The sequence below is a fragment of the Dermacentor andersoni genome, chromosome 8 (genome assembly GCF_023375885.2).
Source record: "Dermacentor andersoni chromosome 8, qqDerAnde1_hic_scaffold, whole genome shotgun sequence".
In the NCBI taxonomy this organism is placed as follows: Eukaryota; Metazoa; Arthropoda; class Arachnida; order Ixodida; family Ixodidae; genus Dermacentor; species Dermacentor andersoni.
In genome coordinates, this window is record NC_092821.1 from 58,974,879 (window position 1) to 58,992,743 (window position 17,865).

The 17,865-nt window shown below is 46.8% G+C and overlaps 1 long non-coding RNA gene across 1 annotated transcript in view; it reads right to left on the bottom strand.

Moving 5' to 3' along the window:
* Nucleotides 1-10,146: 10,146 nt before the first annotated feature.
* Nucleotides 10,147-17,865, bottom strand: part of LOC129386845 (uncharacterized) — a 49,648-nt gene continuing 41,929 nt past the window's right edge. The window contains exon 5 of the long non-coding RNA XR_011889843.1: nt 10,147-10,344. This is a non-coding gene — a long non-coding RNA (uncharacterized lncRNA). The remainder of the gene's footprint in view (nt 10,345-17,865) is intronic.

Below are 17,865 nucleotides of genomic sequence, written 5' to 3' on the forward strand. Positions count from 1 at the left end.
CTACTGGTGGCCTTGGTGCCTTGCCTCCCACTTTAACTGCGTTCTTTGTAGTTTGTTTATTAGGTACTTTGTTACTTGGGAGAGCTTGCCTACTGGTGGCATTGGTGCCTTGCCACCCACTTTAACTGCGTTCTTAGTAGTTTGTTTATTAGGTCCTTTGTTACTTGGGAGAGCTTGCCTACTGGTGGCCTTGGTGCCTTGCCTCCCACTTTAACTGCGTTCTTTGTAGTTTGTTTATTAGGTCCTTTGTTACTTGGGAGAGCTTGCCTACTGGTGGCCTTGGTGCCTTGCCTCCCACTTTAACTGCGTTCTTTGTAGTTTGTTTATTAGGTCCTTTGTTACTTGGGAGAGCTTGCCTACTGGTGGCCTTGGTGCCTTGCCTCCCACTTTAACTGCGTTCTTTGTAGTTTGTTTATTAGGTCCTTTGTTACTTGGGAGAGCTTGCCTACTGGTGGCCTTGGTGCCTTGCCTCCCACTTCAATTGCGCCCTCTGAAGCCAGCCTCGTTATAGTTCCTTTGCCTTTCCTTTCCTTTCCTTTTCAGTGATAACGGTAAGCTCCCAGTCAAGAGCTCAGGATGTCTGCCGTATGAGATCCAACGCATTTTTATTCTTCTGTGAATTTCCTCCTCATGGTCAGGGCTCCCTGTGATTAGTTGACCTAAGTAAACGAACTCCTCCACAGACTCTAGAGGCTGCCTTGCCCGGCTATTGGTCATTATCTTTGTCTTCTGCATATTAGGTTTAAACCGCACTCTTACACTGTCTCTGTTAAGGTCCTCAATCATTTGTTGAAACTCACCTGCATTGTTGCTGAATAGAACAATATCATCTCAAACCGAAGGTTGTTGAGGTATTCGCCGTCGATCTTTACTCCTAAGCCTTCCCAGTTTAATAGCTTGAATATTTCTTCTAAGCACGCAGTGAATAACATTGGAGAGATTGTGCCTCCTTGTCTGACCCCTTTCTTTATATGTATATTTCCATTTTTCTTGTGTAGAACCAAGGTGGCTGTGGAATCTCTGTAGACATTTTGCACGGTATTTATGTAAGCGGTCTGTGCTCCTTGATTACGCAATGCCTCTATGACTGCTGGTATCTCTACTGAATCAAATGCTTTTTTCGTAATCTATGAAAGCCATATAGAGAGGCACATTGTACTCTGCGGATTTCTCAATAACCTGATTGATGACATGAATATGTGATCCATTGCAGAGTAACCTTTCCTGAAGCCCGCCTGTTCCCTTGGTTGACTAAAGTCCAGTGTTGCCCTTATTCTATTGGAGATTATTTTGGTAAATATTTTATATCATACTGGGAGTAAGCTAATGGGCCTATAATTTTTTAGTTCTTGAACAGCGCCCTTTTTGTGGGTTCGTATAATGTGTGCATTCTTCCAATTTTCTGGGACCTTAGCAGTCGATAGACACTTGGTATAGAGAGCCGCCAGTTTTCCTATCATTATCTCTCTTCCATATTTGATTAAATAAACTGTTATTCCATCCTCTCCTGCCGCTTTCCCCCGTTTCCTGCATTGCAAGGCCTTTCTGACCTCATCTCTAGCTATATAAGGAGTTTCAGTATACTGTTCATTATTGTTTCGAATAGAGTGCTCCTGAGTTCACTGGGTACTGTAAAGGTCAGCATAGAATTCTTCCGCTGCATTTACTATATCTTCGAGATTGCTGATGATGATCTTTGAGTGCATACATCCTGGTTTGTCCTATGCCAAGTTTCCTTCTCACTGATTTCAGACTGCGTCCATTGTTAACGGCTTCTCAAGTCTTTCTCACGATATAATTTCTAATATCACTTATTTTTCGCTTTGTTGATCAGTCTTGACCGTTCCGCGAATTTTATCTTATCTCTTGAGTTGGACACAGTCGACAGTCGTTCCTTGTCGTTTATTAGGTCCTTTGTTACTTGGGAGAGCTTGCCTACTGGTGGCCTTGGTACCTTGCCTCCCACTTCAATTGCTCCCTCTGAAGCAAGCCTCGTTATAATTTCATTCATTACCTCTATGTCATCGTCGTCATCTCTCTGTTCTGAGGCTGCAAATTTGTTCGCAAGTACCAGCCTAAATTTGTCTGCTTTTACCCTTACTGCCTCTAAGTTGAGCTGTTATTTCTTGACCAATTTAACTTTCTCTCTTCAAATTGAGGTGAATCCTACCCCTCACTAACCTATGATCAGTGCACTTTACCCTACCTATCACTTCTACATCCAGCAGTATGCTGGGATCAGCTGAAAGTATGAAGTCAATTTCATTTCTTGTTACACCATTAGGGTTTTTCCAGGTCCATTTTCTGTTGCTACATTTCCTGAAGAAAGTGTTCATTATTCTCAGTTTATTCTTTTCTGTGAATTCTACCAGCATCTCTCCTCTATCGTTTCTAGAATTGACACCATAGTTGCCAATTGCCTGTTCGCCCGCCTGCTTTTTCCCCACTTTCTTATTCAAGGGAACAGCAAATTAATATGTCAGCACCCGTAGCAACTTATTTCGTATACGGTCTGGAATATATCTTTTACCGATAGAATCTCTCTGAGAATGAATGAAAGGCTTTGTTCCCTCTGATGCTGTAGAAATCGCGAAGTTGTCCTAAATGCCAACGGGGTGCTCGGTTTATTAGTGGACTGTAGTTTGCTTAATGGAAATCTATTGCAAAGAAGGTATTGCTTACCAGTTTTCTTCCGGAAAAACAGGACGGGTATTCAATGGTTATGGCAGGCGGTTTCTCTGGTTTATCGTCAGCTCGGTAACTTAGGCCGATCCGCGCGACAGACAAAAGTGGGCAATGCACATCCCGTCGCTCGGCACACGTTCCGCGCGGTCACCGGCATCGACATCAAAAATGTCTTAAACCGGGAGCCCCGGTATTTATTGGAATAGTTTGTTGCATCACATCTATTGAAAAACACTATATGCTTTTGTTTTATTTTTACCAGTGCTTTCAATAATGAAAATGTATGAAGTTAGGAAAAGGCTCTCTGGTTAAACAGCCATTGTTGACAATGCGCGGATTAACCAGACTTTGTTTAGGAAATCTTGATGTGTTTAAATATTAATTCGCACCATTCATATAGTAAATAACAGGACATACTTCGTTCGGCTTGATTTCATGACATGTTCTTTTTCCTCAAAATGCGCTTTGAAGTCATTTCTATAAATAGTAGATTCAAAGTTTGTGTGTAGCTTGACAATGTCATGCAGGTATATGAAGGAGAAAGAGAATGCTATTTGTCTAGAATAAAATCAAATAGCTCTTAATAGCTTCTCAGCAGTACTCGAAATTTATAGTTCTATCTTTTCCAATAATATAGTACACTGCATGAGGTCGAAAGCTTCGTTCAATTCAAGTTATATTCTTTGTGTCATCGCAGAATCATTCTGGAGAAGTATTTATTTATTTATTTATTTATTTATTTATTAGTATACCCTCAATGCCCAGGGAGGGTTGCAGAGGGGGTGAGTACAATGTAAATAGAAAACAAAACGATGACAGGGATTGAAAGGAACAACATTACTTTCAACTACGTCAGGAAGTGTTCAGTAACTGCAGACTTGAACAACGCTTGGTCCTATGTGGCAGCTATGGAGTGCGGAAGGCGATTTCACTCTGTACTTGTCTTCGGAAGAAGAGAATGTAAAAAAATCTTTGGGCGGCTAAAGGTATGGCTGCTTCATTTGGGTAGTCCACACGTGATGAAAACTACGCAGGTTTTGAGACAAATTTCTGTTGAAGTGCTTGATTATTAGAGAAGATTTTACGAGAAAGCAAGGCGGGAATCTTTCTTCTCATTACCAGGTCTGGAAGGTCGAGAGTGCATTTTATGAATGTGGCACTGGCCGTACGAGTATAATTATTGAGTATAAATGTAGCTGAATGGTCCTGGACCAATTCTAAGGTGTCAGGTAACGTTCATTGAGTTGAGTCCCATACGACAGATACCTGGATTTTAAAGTGTGCTGGCGCTTGACGAAAGTTTCGGCGAAGGTAACCAGGAGAGCGACTAGCGTTGTCAGTAATGTACGTAATCTGAGAGCGCTAAGATAAATAATTCAATTTATTAACACCAATGTATCTAAGTACTAACCTGTTCTAATTTCGTTCCATTCAATATCATGGTTCTGAAGTGTTCGAAAAAAGCCAAATTTTCATAATTTCACGTTAAGGATTATTAGCGCAGTACTATGCCAGTCTGAGACGCGATTAAAGTCGGCTTTAAGAGGGTAGTTGTCGTTTTCGCTGGTTATTCTACGGTACAGGACGTAGTCGTCTGCAAAGAGTTTTATGAATGACCTTTTGTTACGAGGAAGGTCATGTATATTGCCTCCAGGTGTCACTAGCCAGCACCAAGAAAGAAGCGAAGACTGGGACGCGCACTGCAAGATGCGGGCGCTGAAGAAAGTGGAGAATGAGGACACGGGCCTTGGAGTATCCATGGCATCTTGTCCAGCTGCCTGGCTTGGCGACGCTGTCTACATATTGAAGTGTTGCTTCCTGACAATACATATATAAAAAAAGAGCGAAGTCCTAGGACTGAGCCTTAATGAACGCCAGATTTATCTGCACGGCGATGTCAGGAACAATCCTTAGCAATTACGCACCCATTGCGGTTAGTCAGGAAGCATTCTATCTATTTGACAATATTGGGGTCAATGTTCAGTGTGCTGAGCTTACGTAGTAATAGTTGGTGCGACACTTTATCAGAGTCTTTTGCGAATCATAGAAGCATACAATCAAGCGGATTTTTTTATTTAGTGAGATGACGCGTAAAAGACAGAAGCTGAGCTTCACACGAGTGGTGCTTGCGAAAGCCGTGCTGGAACCTGCTGAAGAATGAGTTTGATTAAAAAAAAATTTAGAATGTTAGAATATATTTCATGCTCGAGCATCTTACAGGGGATACTTGTTAAAGGGATTGGTCGATAGTTTAGCGCAGTGTTGATTACTGAATTTAAAGACGGGAATCACCTTCCAATCAGGTCGCAAAGTGTAGCACTGTAGAGACTGCATGAAAAGGTGCGACAAAATTATGAAAGAGTACACTTCAGTGTTCTTCAGAAATTTCACGTTTATCTCATCAGTGGCGCAGGCAGATGACAGCCTACTATTCCAGATTAAGTTAATAACTCCTTCAAACCCAAACACGAGAAAAACCATCGGTAAATATCCTGCTAGTGCAAAGCTATGACACCGAAACTGCACGTGAATCGAAAAAAAAAAAACATTCCCAAAAACGTCGCTAAGAACGGAACAGCATTCCGCGTTGGGCAATGCACGGCCATCGGAATCTGTAAGTGTTACGGCGGTGCATTTCGTCGGTTTAACTCTTTTCCAAAACTTGGATAGATTAGCAGAGAACAGCGAGGCAAGCGTAGTGGTGAGAGTCCCTCCTGCTGTTTTTGATAGACTAGCGATATGGGGAAAGAGCTTAGCGATAAACGTGCCAACGAGAAACACTGCTGCCGAGCTTTTCAGAACGAAAGAGGTATTTCTTGTTATTCGGAAACCCTTTCAGATCTGTTGTAAACCATGGCGTTCGCTGCTTTTTGAAGCGAAGCTTTGTTTGCTTCTTCCTTCGACTTCCCCGCTGATGCAGCTGCGGCTGTATTGTTCGCCGCGTCATCGGAGGGGTAGTTCAGAGCTTGTATGTACATTGTAGGAGTGTGGCATAGAAGAAAGCAGACGCGAGAAACTCGTTTAAACTTTGCGCCGCGGCGTATATGCGCCATACTCTCTGGAGATCCTTGGACGACACCGCCTTAGCCTCTTAACTGTAATCCGCGACCCCCTCAAAAACATTGAAGAAATTGCCGCGCTTAACTTTCTTCTAACGTGCAAGTCCAGAGGGAAGCTAGATAGAATGGTAGGGAGGAGCGGGGGAGAGGAGGCAGATAATGGGCAGGACCAACGCAGTCGCGAAACGAGTGAATAACAGCCTTACCACTCTCGCAGATCCAAAAAGGGGGGGGGGGTCGCATAGAGAAAAGGTGACGTGAGAAGTATAGGAAACGCTACTACAGTACAATTAGACACGAGAGCTGTTAAGGGGAAAAGGGATAAACATAAGGTTAAGGTACGGTGCGTTCCTGCTATTTCTGAAAAATAAACACCGCGCAACTTTTGCCAGGCGTGCAGAAGCAGAACCACATTAAAGCATGCCGCAAGGTCTCGGCGATGCTACGGAAGTGGGTGCACGTCAAATCGGTACTTCTGCGCTCCGTGGTAACTTTGCGGCAATGTTATTTCTCGAGGTCGCGGATTTCATCCTATCCGCGGTAGCCGTATTTCCACGGGAACGAAATAAAAACGCTCATGCACTCACATTTAGGGACACGTTAGGAGAACACCATGGTGTCAAAATTAATCAGGAGTTCGCTACTACGGAGTGCCTCAAAATCCGATTGTAGTTATGGCAACTATTGCCCCATAATTAAATGAAAGTGTAATAGTTCTGCCACGATGCGATGTGCAATCGGACGAAATGACAATGCTCAACCCTCTCAGAAGTTACGAACTATATGTGGCGCACAACAATGCTTCAAGAAAAGACTTGGCCCTGCGTGTTCTGTGTACTGGCAGACAAAGAACAGTGGTGCACGCAAGGCAACGTTTAAGATCAACTCGCCACTCACCTGTTGGACTGAAGGTTGTAGAAATTAAACATTGGCCGTCAACATCACCGCTAACTATAGTCAATTAAAGCAAACAGCAGAGGAAGCTTCGCTTGGATCGATTTCCACAGTGCGTGGGATCTGCATAATTTGTTGATATAACTTGTTATGGTACGTGCATCGATCAATGAAGCGACCTTTTGTTTAAAGATGCTCCAATTCTGCTTGGATGACTCGCCAGGAAAGCCAGGTGAATAATTAACAATAAATTGTTCAATTTCCTTATCTACTGCTGCATGGTAACATTCCTTGTAGTTTCTTGTTGTCTTAGTAACAGTAGTTCGGGGTGAACGGGTCCACGTTTAAGGTAAATTCAAGGCAGCAGTAGCCGTTAACACCAGGAAAGTCAGTCTTGCATACAGAAGTGTTACACATATTCAATTAGAAGTTTTTACCGAAGTATTGCCTCCTCAAACGGTGGAAGCGACAGCGGTTAAACCGGAAGCTACGTCTACGAATCGAGAAAATAACAGACGAAGCCAGAAATTACGCAAACGAGCTGACGCAGCAAAACTGGGTACAGTTTGGCACCTCGCTCAAGGGTACCCTGAGTACGGCGCAGACGTGGGCCATCCTACGTTGCCTGATCGAGCCCGACAAGGCGAAATCGACAACCAGTCGGACGCTCCTAGAAATCGCTCACAAGTTCCCCGGAAACGACCAGGATCTGATTGACACCCTAAAAACCAGATACCTTGGTAGCGACCCCATACAACCCTGCCTCCTAAAATATGAAGGAGAACCAAGACCAGAACTGGACGCTCCCATCACGGAGGAAGAGGTGTATGCCGCGGCACGAGCCTCACAGCGCAACACTGCTCCCGGAGTTGACAAAATCACCAATGCCATGATTAGAAACCTGAGCCCGATGCACATCCAGGACTTCACCGAATACCTAAACGAGGAACTCTGGAGCAAGGGCCACGTACCGAACGAGTGGAAACACGCGGAAATCGTGACCATTCCCAAACCCGGCAAGAAGCCCGCGATCGACGCCCTGCGTCCCATCTCGCTGACTTCGTGCCTCGGCAAGCTGTACGAGAGGGTCATCGAAACCCGCCTCCAACATTACAGAGGACGGTGACCTCTTCCCGCACACCATGCTTGGCTTCAGGCCGGGACTTTCTACGCAAGATGCGTTCCTAATCCTAAGGGAAGAAGTTCTTAAGGGCATCCCGAAGGGAGGAGAACATCTCCTGCTCGCACTCGACCTAAAAGGGGCCTTCGATAACATCTCTCACGAGGCCATTCTCAAGGGACTGAACGACATCAGCTGCGGGGAGCGCATCTTTAATTACGTTAAATCGTTCTTGACGGGCCGGACGGCAACCATCGGAATAGGCCAGACTCGATCGGATACGATCGACGTGCCGAACAAAGGAACACCGCAAGGGGCGATAATATCCCCGATTCTATTCAACGTCGCGATGCTAGCGCTGACCAAAGAGCTGCGGAAGATCCCCGACCTAGGTTACGCCCTGTACGCAGACGACATCACGCTCTGGGCCACCAAGGGCTCCCTAGCGCGAAAAGAGGCGACCCTTCAAGAGGCCGCGACGGCCGTGGAGAGATTTGCGGCAGCGAGCAGGATGCGTTGTGCGCCAGAAAAGTCCGAGGTGATCCGGGTGCACGGAGGAGGAATCTACAAGTCCCCCGGCCCTATCGACCTCTATCTTGAGGGCCAGAAGATCACGGAAGGCAATAAGACTAGGATTCTGGGTTTTTGGATCCAGAGCAACCTGAAAGCCTCGCACACCATCCAAACCCTAAGGTCTGCCACCAACCAGATCTCGCGGATTATAAAACGAATTACAAGAAGCCGCAAGGGCATGCGAGAAGAGGACACGCTTCGCCTCGTCCAGGCTCTGGTGATCAGCAGAATCACGTATAGCATGCCGTATCACTATCACTCGCTAAACAAACGCGACCGAAACAAGTCGATGCCATCATCAGAGGCGCGTACAAAACGGCCCTGGGTCTCCCTGTCACCACCTCAAACGAGAAGTTAGCTGCCCTCGGGATCCACAACACCTTCGCTGAGCTGTCGGACGCGGTTATGGCTTCGCAAAAGGCCAGACTACAGAACACGGCGGCGGGCAGAGCCATCCTCCACCGGACCGGAACGGCAACGGAGATCCGTGCCCTCGATGGGCAACGATCACTCCTGCCTGAGGTCAGAGGCAAGATCAAGGCGAACCCGATACCGAAGCACATGAGCCATGAACTCCATGAAGGACGACGCAAGGCTCGCGTTGACAGACAGCGCCGACAATTCAAGGGTGACCCCTACGTAACGTACGTGGACGTGGCGGCGTACCCTGTAGGGGGCCTCTTCGCGGTAGCCGCCGTGAACGGGAGAGACAACTCCTTGACTCTCGCGGCCTCCGTAAGGGCAGAGACCCCAGCTGCGGCTGAAACCATAGCTGCGGCGCTGGTAATAAAGCAAGAAGACAGGGTAGGCAGGGAAGTCCATGTCGTTGCCGACTCGCAACAGGCCTGCCGTAACTTTACCAACGGACGAACACCGCTGCTGGCGGCTCAGATTCTAGGCCCGAGGCTGCAAGAATACCATCAAATCACGTGGACGCCGGGCCACGCGGGTCTGGAGGGGAACGAGACGGCGAACGCCCTAGCTCGAGCGCTAATCAACCGAGCGGGGCAAGACGAATCGTCTCATCAATCCCCACCATTTACCTTCATGCCCCTGCCGTCCAATTACTGCGACCGACTCGAGATCCAGCGACTCAACCGCAGGATTTATCCTCCGCCTCACAGAAAGCTCAGCACTGAAGATGCCGTAGCTCTCCGACTTATTCAGACAAACACATTTCCTAACCTACACAAATACAGTAAAATGTTCCCACATACTTATCGCGGCATCTGCCCCTGGTGCGGCGACACACGCCCTACACTCTTCCACATCTCGTGGGGGTGCGGGGGCAAACCTCTACACTTAAAGACGCCTAGCACGTCATTTGAGCGGTGGGAGGTACAGCTGACCGGCGATACCCTGGTGGGACAAGAAGCTCTCGTCCAGCAAGTACGTCGAGCAGCCATGGCCAGTGGAGTCCTGGAATGAGGACACCACCCACTCGACCTCATAGCAACCACCTCGATGGTTCAAATAAATGTTTTTTTCTCTCTCTCTCTTGTTGTCTTAGTAACAGTAGTTCGGGGTGAACGGGTCCACGTTTAAGGTAAATTCAAGGCAGCAGTAGCCGCTAACACCAGGAAAGTCAGTCTTGCATACAGAAGTGTTACACATATTCAATTAGAAGTTTTTACCGAAGTATTGCCTCGATTTTTATTTGTGCACCCGCGAACTAACACGTTTGTCGAGAATACCATTCTTATTGGCTATGGTAAATGATTTTATTGTGTGTAATGGTACGCAAGTGTATAAGAGAAATAGGTCGTAAGCGCCAACGTAAACGTCTGGGACAACAGGGGTTTCCACAACGCAACATCTCTTGAGCAAAGTTTATTCAAAAGCCATTTAGGCAGCATAAAAGTTAAACGTACTCGAACTTTGAAGCATAAGGCTCATTAAAAGGTATTTTGTGAAATACAAAAGCTATACCAAAAGGGAGAATATATTCAAGGGCAGCGCAATCTAGTTCGGCATATTCGCCGCATACGCTTCAATCCTCCAGATGACGAACCACTGTAAGAAGAAAATAAGACGGAATGAGTTGCAACATCAACCTAACAGCCCATTGTGCTAACTAATCAGCAATTACAAATGTTTTTTCAGGCACTCTCTACGAGTAACAGAGCTGCAACAGGGGCTAGTTTGCTAGACAAGCTGCTTGAGTTGTAAAAAATGACTGATGAGGGACGACACAAGAAGACAGAGCAGGCCGATACGAAAAAGCAAAATTCGCCAGAACCGATGTCGTGATGACTGTCACTGGTAATGCGTTCGGCATTGAATAAACTTAGTGAACAAAGTAGCGTTGCCATCGAAACAAATTGTGGATGAGGCGTGTACTACAGAGAGACTCCTCGTTCGTGCTTCGCCACAAACACTCGGCGCCATGCAGCGCCGCCATCCCCAACGCAAAGCCTGTGTGTGGCGTCCAGAATGCATGGCACGCCGGTGCGTACGAATGCCGAGAATCGCGTTAAGGCCACGCTACACATACGCGTGCCAACGCGCTCAAGCTTGCGCCTCACGCATGCGCAAATGGTGCGGGACAGATCGTACGCATCGAAGTGCGTCGCGAGCACAGATATCTAAAGCCCAGGCAAGACGTATACGCCTGCGGACGCGCGCAAGCTGGTACCCACGCGCCCACGCATGCGCACGCGGTGCGGCACCATTCGTACGCGTCGAACCGCGGCGCGATCTCGGTGGACGGCGCCTACCTGTTATCGCGCACTTGGGCTCCCTCGCGTCGGCGCGCCTGTCTACGCAGCTACTGAGCGGGCGTTCAACTCAGTGAAGCAGATTTATATCACGCAAGAAAGTGCTTCTTGTCTTTTTCGGCTGACCATAACAGCTATAAAATATAACAATTACATTTATAGATATCTAATCATTTGGATCACCGTCAATAACAACGTACGAAGTACCGTCTGCCGAGGAACATGTGAGTCACCACAGTGAGCGCGCGCTGTCGCGCGTCTTTGTGCATGCAAACCGCCATTCCTCGCTAGGCGCGGCATGCTCAAGGCGCGTAGAGACGCGAGCTTGCCCGCCTACGCAAGCGTATGTGTGGTCTGGGCTTAACGTTTACGCACGCTAAGAAATAGCATTGTCCAAGATGGCGGCCCCCACTGCTCCCGCTTCAGCTTGAATTCTCGTGATGGCTACGTTCTCGCTCGCGTTGATCGCCATTAACTATTGAAATGAGCTTTGGTTTGCTCTAAACTCACCTGAACCGTTATTTATGAGTGCATAGCGCGTCCAATTTGTGAGATCGTTCTGCGATTCGGGCGCCCGTAGGCAAAACGCGACGCGTCCGCATTGCAGTAACCGGACTATGGCGGCTACAGGCATGGAAGAGTGACTACAGCACAACCCACTGGAACTCCAGACCTGCAAAGATATCCCGCGTCTATCGGAGCCGCTTGCGCCCTCTCTCGTTCAACCGTAGGCCGTTGATAACCTAGACCGTTTATAACCTGTTCCTCTGCTTCGCTGCGGTTGACTGGTGCGGCGTTGGAATTAGAACGGTGGCTGTTGTGTCGCGACGAAATGCTTACATAGCTGATGATATTTATGAGCACAGTGACAGTGACGTCACGTCTTTGAGCGGTCACTTTGCTCCAAAGCTGACTGCTCGAACCTGAAAAATGTCGGTGCGTGCAGTCCGTTGCTCTCCAAGATGGCATTAAATAGCAGCTTCTATTGGCTTTTTCACGCAGTAGCAAACCGCACAGATCTTGCATATTAAGACACATTGTTTATAAAGTTCATAAAGTTCACAACAGTTTTCTTTTATACATTGTAAAGTTCGCTTCAGCGCTCTTTAGATTCTGGAAACCGCCCTATGTTCGACGACAGAATGATTACCACGCATTTTAACTCTTAAAGCTGCGCGTGAGTATGTCGTGAATTGAAAAAGGGAATTGCGCACACCTCTTCACTGCGTTCGTACTGTCGCACCACCGTTGTGCTGCCGCCGCATCACGCAGAAGAGCTAGCTGTGATGTTTGAAAAGAGTTTCGTGAGACGAGGCTTGCAGTGTAGCACGTTTTAAACCACTCGGATCGCTTCTGCAAGCTTTCTACTCATCTAGGCATCCAACAATATTAAAGCAAGCTATGCTCACCGATTCTTGAAATAGACTCGATCAATTTCTTGCGTATATGGGTTACAGGAATGATTTGCGAATACTTTTAACAGATCCTCCGCCTTTCGCTAGAGCACACAGCGGTAAATCCCAATGTGATCTCTGAGATGACAAAATCTGTAATCACTTAAAGAAAAAGCTAGATTTTGATCTGTGATCTGTAGCCTTCGGTTTATGTAATGAGGAGATAAAGGCCTCTGTTATTGCATGTTTACCAGTTTGAAGCTTTGTTTGTTTGAAGCTTTGAAGTTTGTTTACCAGATATATTGAAGCTTCTCCGATGAAAAGGTTAGCGGCATGGTTAGCGGAAGCTCATCTCCGATGGCTAATGAGCTCAGTCTGCACCAGATAGCGGCGGTATTTCTGCTTCAGAGAAGATCAACAAGCACACTTGTTTCTTCGCTCTGAACTATAAATCATCATCATCATCATCAGCATCATCATCAGCATCAACATCATCAGCCTGGCTACGCCCACTGCAGGGCAAAGGCCTCTCCCATACTTCTCCAACTAACCCGGTCACGTGCTAATTGTGGCCATGTTGTCCCTGCAAACTTAATATCATCCGTCCACCTAACACTGCCGCCCCTGCTACGCTTCCCTTCTCTTGGAATCCAGTCCGTAACCCTTAATGAATATCGATTATCTTCCTTCCTCATTACATGCCCTGCCCATGCGCATTTCTTTTTCTTGATTTCAACTAAGGTGTCATTAACTCGCGTTTGCTCCCTCACCCAATCTGCTCTCTTCTTATCCCTTAACGTTACACGCACGATTATTTTTTCCATAGCTCGTTGCGTCGTCCTCAATTTAAGTAGAACCCTTTTAATAAACCTCCAGGTTTCTGCCCCGTACGTGAGTACTGGTAAGACACAGCTGTTATAAACTTTTCTCTTGAGGGATAATGGCAACCTGCTGTTCATGATCTGAGAATGTCTGCCAAATGCACCCCACCCCACTCCATTTTTATTCCTTCTGATTATTTCAATCTCATGATCCGGATTCGCGTTCACTACCTGCCCTAAGTAGATGTATTCCCTTACGACTTCCAGTGCCTCGCTACCTATCGTAAACTGCTGTTCTTTTCCGAGACTGTTAAAATTACTTTAGTTTTTTGCAGATTACTTTTTAGATCTACACTTCTGCTTTGCCTGTCCTGGTCAGTGAGCATGCTTTGCAGTTTGTCCCCTGAGTTACTAAGCAAGGTAATATCAGCGAATCGCAAGTTACTAAGGTATTCTCCATTAACTCATACCCAATTCTTCCCGATCCAGGTCTCTGAATACCTCTTGTAAACATGCTGTGAATAGCATTGGAGAGGTCGTATCTCCTTGCCTGACGCCCTTCTTTATTGGGATTTTGTTACTTTCTTTATGGACGACTACGGTGGAGCCACTATAGACATCTTTCAGTATATTTACATACGGCTCGTCCACACCCTGATTCCGTAATGCCTGCATGACTCCTGAGGTTTCGACTGAATTAAACGCTGTCTTGTAATCAATGAAAGCTGCATATAATGGTTTGGTATATTCCGCACATTTCTCTATCACCTCATTGATAGTGTGAATATGGTCTATTGTTGAGCAGCCTTTACGGAATCCTGCCGGGTCCTTTGGTTGGCAGAAGTCTAAGGTGTTCCTGATTCTATTTGCCATTACCTTAGTAAATACTTTGCAGGCAACGGACAGTAAGCTGATCGGTCTATAATTTTTCAAGTCTTTGGCGTCCCCTTTGTTATGGATTAGGATTATGTTAGCGTTCTTCCAAGATTCCGGTACGCTCGAGGTCATGAGGCATTGCGTATACAGAGTGGCCAGTTTTCTAGAACAATATGCCCACCATCCTTCAACAAGTCTGCTGTTACCTGATCCTCCCTAGCTGCCTTCCCTCTTTGCATAGCTCCCAAGGTTTTCGTTACTTCTTCCGACGTTACTTGTGGGAATATAAATTCCTCTAGACTATTCTCCCCTCCATTATCGTCGTGGGTGCCACTGGTGCGGTATAAATCTCTAAGAACTCCTCAGCGACTTGAACTATTTCATCCATATTAGTAGTGATATTTGCAGCTTTGTCTCTTAGCGCATACATCTGATTCTTGCCTATTCCAAGTTTCTTCTTCACTCTTTTAGGCTTCCTCCGTTCCTGAGAGCATGTTCAATCCTATTCATATTATATTTCCTTATGTCAGCCATCCTACTATTGTTGACCAAGTTGGAAAGTTCTGCCAGTTCATTAGAGGATTTCATACATTGGCGTTTCTTGATCAGATGTTTCGTTTCCTGCGATATCCTACCGGTATCCTGTCTAACGAAGTTGCCCCCGACTTCCATTGCACTCTCCTTAATGATGCCCATAAGATTGTCGTTCATTTATTCAACACTAAGGTCCTCTTCCTGAGTTAAAGCCAAATATCTACTCTGTAGCTTGATCTGGAATGCGTCCATTTTCCCTCTTACCGCTAACTCATCGATCAGCTTCGTATGTATCAGTTCCTTCCGTTCCCTCTTCAAGTCCAGGCTAATTCGACATCTTACCATCCTATGGTCACTGCAGCGCACCTTGCTGAGCACGTCCACATCTTGTATGATGCTAGGGTTAGCGTAGAGTATGAGGTCTATTTCATTTCTAGTCTCGCCATTCGGGCTCCTCCACGTCGACTTTCGGTTATTCCGCTCGCTGAAGAAGGTATTTATTATCGGCAAATTATTCTGTTCTGCAACCTCTACCAATAACTCTCCCCTGCTATTCCTAGAACCCATGCCATATTCCCCACTGACTTGTCTACAGCCTGCTTCTTGCCTACCGTGACACTGAGGTCGCCCATCACTATAGTGTATTTTGCTTTGACTTTACCCATTGCCGATTCCACGTCTTCATAGAAGCTTTCGACTTCCTGGTCATCATGACTGCAGGTAGGCGCGTGGACTTGTACGACCTTCAATTTGTACCTCTGATTAAGTTTCACAACGAGACCTGACACCCTCTCGTTAATGCTATAGAGTTCCTGTATGTTACCAGCTATGTCCTCATTAATCAGCAATTTGACTCCTAGTTCTCGTCTCTCCGGTAAGCCCCGGTAGCGTAGGACGTACCTACTGTTTAGCACTGTATATGCTTCATTTGTCCTCCTAACCTCACTGAGCCCTACTATATCCCATTTAATGCCCGCTAATTCCTCCAATAGGACTGCTAGACTCCCCTCACTAGATAACGTTCTAGCGTTAAACGTTTCCAGGTTCACATTCCAATGGCGGCCTGTGCGGATCCACAGATTCTTAGCCCGCTCTGCTGCGTCACTGGTCTGACCGCCGCCGTGGTCAGTTGCTTCGCAGCCGCCGGGGACTGAGGGCTGGGTTTTGATTCTTGTATTCATATTGAAGGTTGTGTCCAAGTACCAGTTGTGGTCACCGTTATCAGGCCGCACTCCTGGCCTGTTTATACAGTTTTATCAACACGCGGAATTTCTTTAATCGGGTGGGAGATTGCGCGGCACCGGGATTCGAGCCACGGTCCTGTTGCACGCGAGGCGGATGCTCTACGTCTATGCCATCGCTGCGCTACTGTAACTATAAATTACGGAGACCTAAAGCAGCACTGTGTTCAGCGCTGACAAAAACAGTAGTGAACACCACCTGTGGGCGAAGGATTCCTTTAGGAACAGTTCCCCAAGCGCGATTTCACCCATGTTGTATGCTAAGAAATGTTTACCAAAGATGCAGTAATGTCGTGCTTCCACTCGTGCATATAGTGTAACACCCGAGAAAATAGGAGAACCAATTTCTTGGGATTGTGCTCAGACAATGTGATTATGACCGCAAACCCTCGGAGAGATTAAAGCACCAAGCCGCCAAAGAACCCTGCGCAAATTGCGATGTCAATATTTCTGTGCCGGCGCTTGCGGAGCTTGTCATCGTGTGCGTGTTGAATCATGCTCGGTCACTTGATCTGGAAGTGGTAGGCTACACGGCTGCTGCATTTTCTCTTTCAGCAAAATTAGTCTTTAATATCACGTTGAGCAAAGCTTCCTTGGGTTTGCGTTCCCGCAGGTTAAGCTAAAGGTCTTGAAGGGGCGCACACCAAAATATCCCGCAAAGATGGTCGCTTTTAATGGCCGCAAACGCTATTACGAAACTGTCTATCTTCCTTAGAAAAATATGGGTGCTCGGGCTACCTCACAAAAGTACGTAACAATGTCTACCAAGGCGAAAATGTGAGTCATGTGGACGCGCGCTGGCGCGCGCCGTGTAGCTTCAAACCACCATTAATCACGAGGCGCGGGAAACGCAAGGCGCGCGGGCGCGAGCTTTCACGCGCCGGCATGCGTACGTGTAGTTGGAACCTTATGCGGCAGCCAGGCTTCTCTCGCTCGAGCCTCTTTCTGGGCATGCTGCGTCATCTAGTGGCGTAGCCAAGAAGTCCGCGCTTGGCATTGAGACGAGAATCGCGGCGCTCCAGTGGATGCGAAGGCTTAGTATTGTTCCCTCGTTTGCCGCGCACGCAGTGTCACATGGACAGTGACCCAAGTTGTCGAGAGGTCCATTAAAAAAAGTTGGGGGTTTTACGTGCCAGAAGCACGATCTGACTATCGGGCACGCCATAGTGGGGGATTTCGGAAATTTGGACCACCTGGGGATCTTTAACGTGCGCCTAAATCTAAGCACACAGGTGTTTTCGCATTGCGGCCCCATCGGAATGCGGCCGCCGTGGCCGGGATGCGATCCCGCGACTTCCTGCTTAGGAGCCCAAGGCAATATCCACTAAGCAACCGGGGCGCGTGGCGAGAGTTTTTTTACATAGCCAGTGTACCATGGCTTAGCTTGCTAAAGAATTGGCATGAAACTGTTGGGCAGCCTGCTAAAGCACATTAAACACATATTTATGACCTTAGTGTTATTTAGAACGGAAGACTAGGATGTTGTGATAAAATTGTGTCAAGCATAATTGATGGCGATGATTTATTGGTATCCGCTTTGAAAAGGAGGGGGGGGGGTGAGAAATAGTCACCTAGCTTGCTTGAGCTTCTCAAACATTCGATACACGTTTTTCATTCCAGAGTTTTTGTATGCATCTCGTTATTTTCTTTTATCGTACTCAAAAATTCTCTTTCTACCTTGTATCGCTACCTACGCCTGCAGCGGATCCGGGCCTATCAATCTCTTCCATGCGTTTTTTCCACAATACTCGAAACGTCTCTTGCTTATCTCGACTGCTATAAACAGTTGATGCTAAAGTCCATGTTAAGTCGAAGCTCTTCTGGAAGGTGTAGGTTGCCTATAGGTGTCACTGCGTGAATCCTTTCGCATTCCCTAAGGATGATCTGTGTGGTCTGCAGATTTTTGCTGCCGCATACACATGCCCCATCTAATTGCGAATGTTTGCTCCGG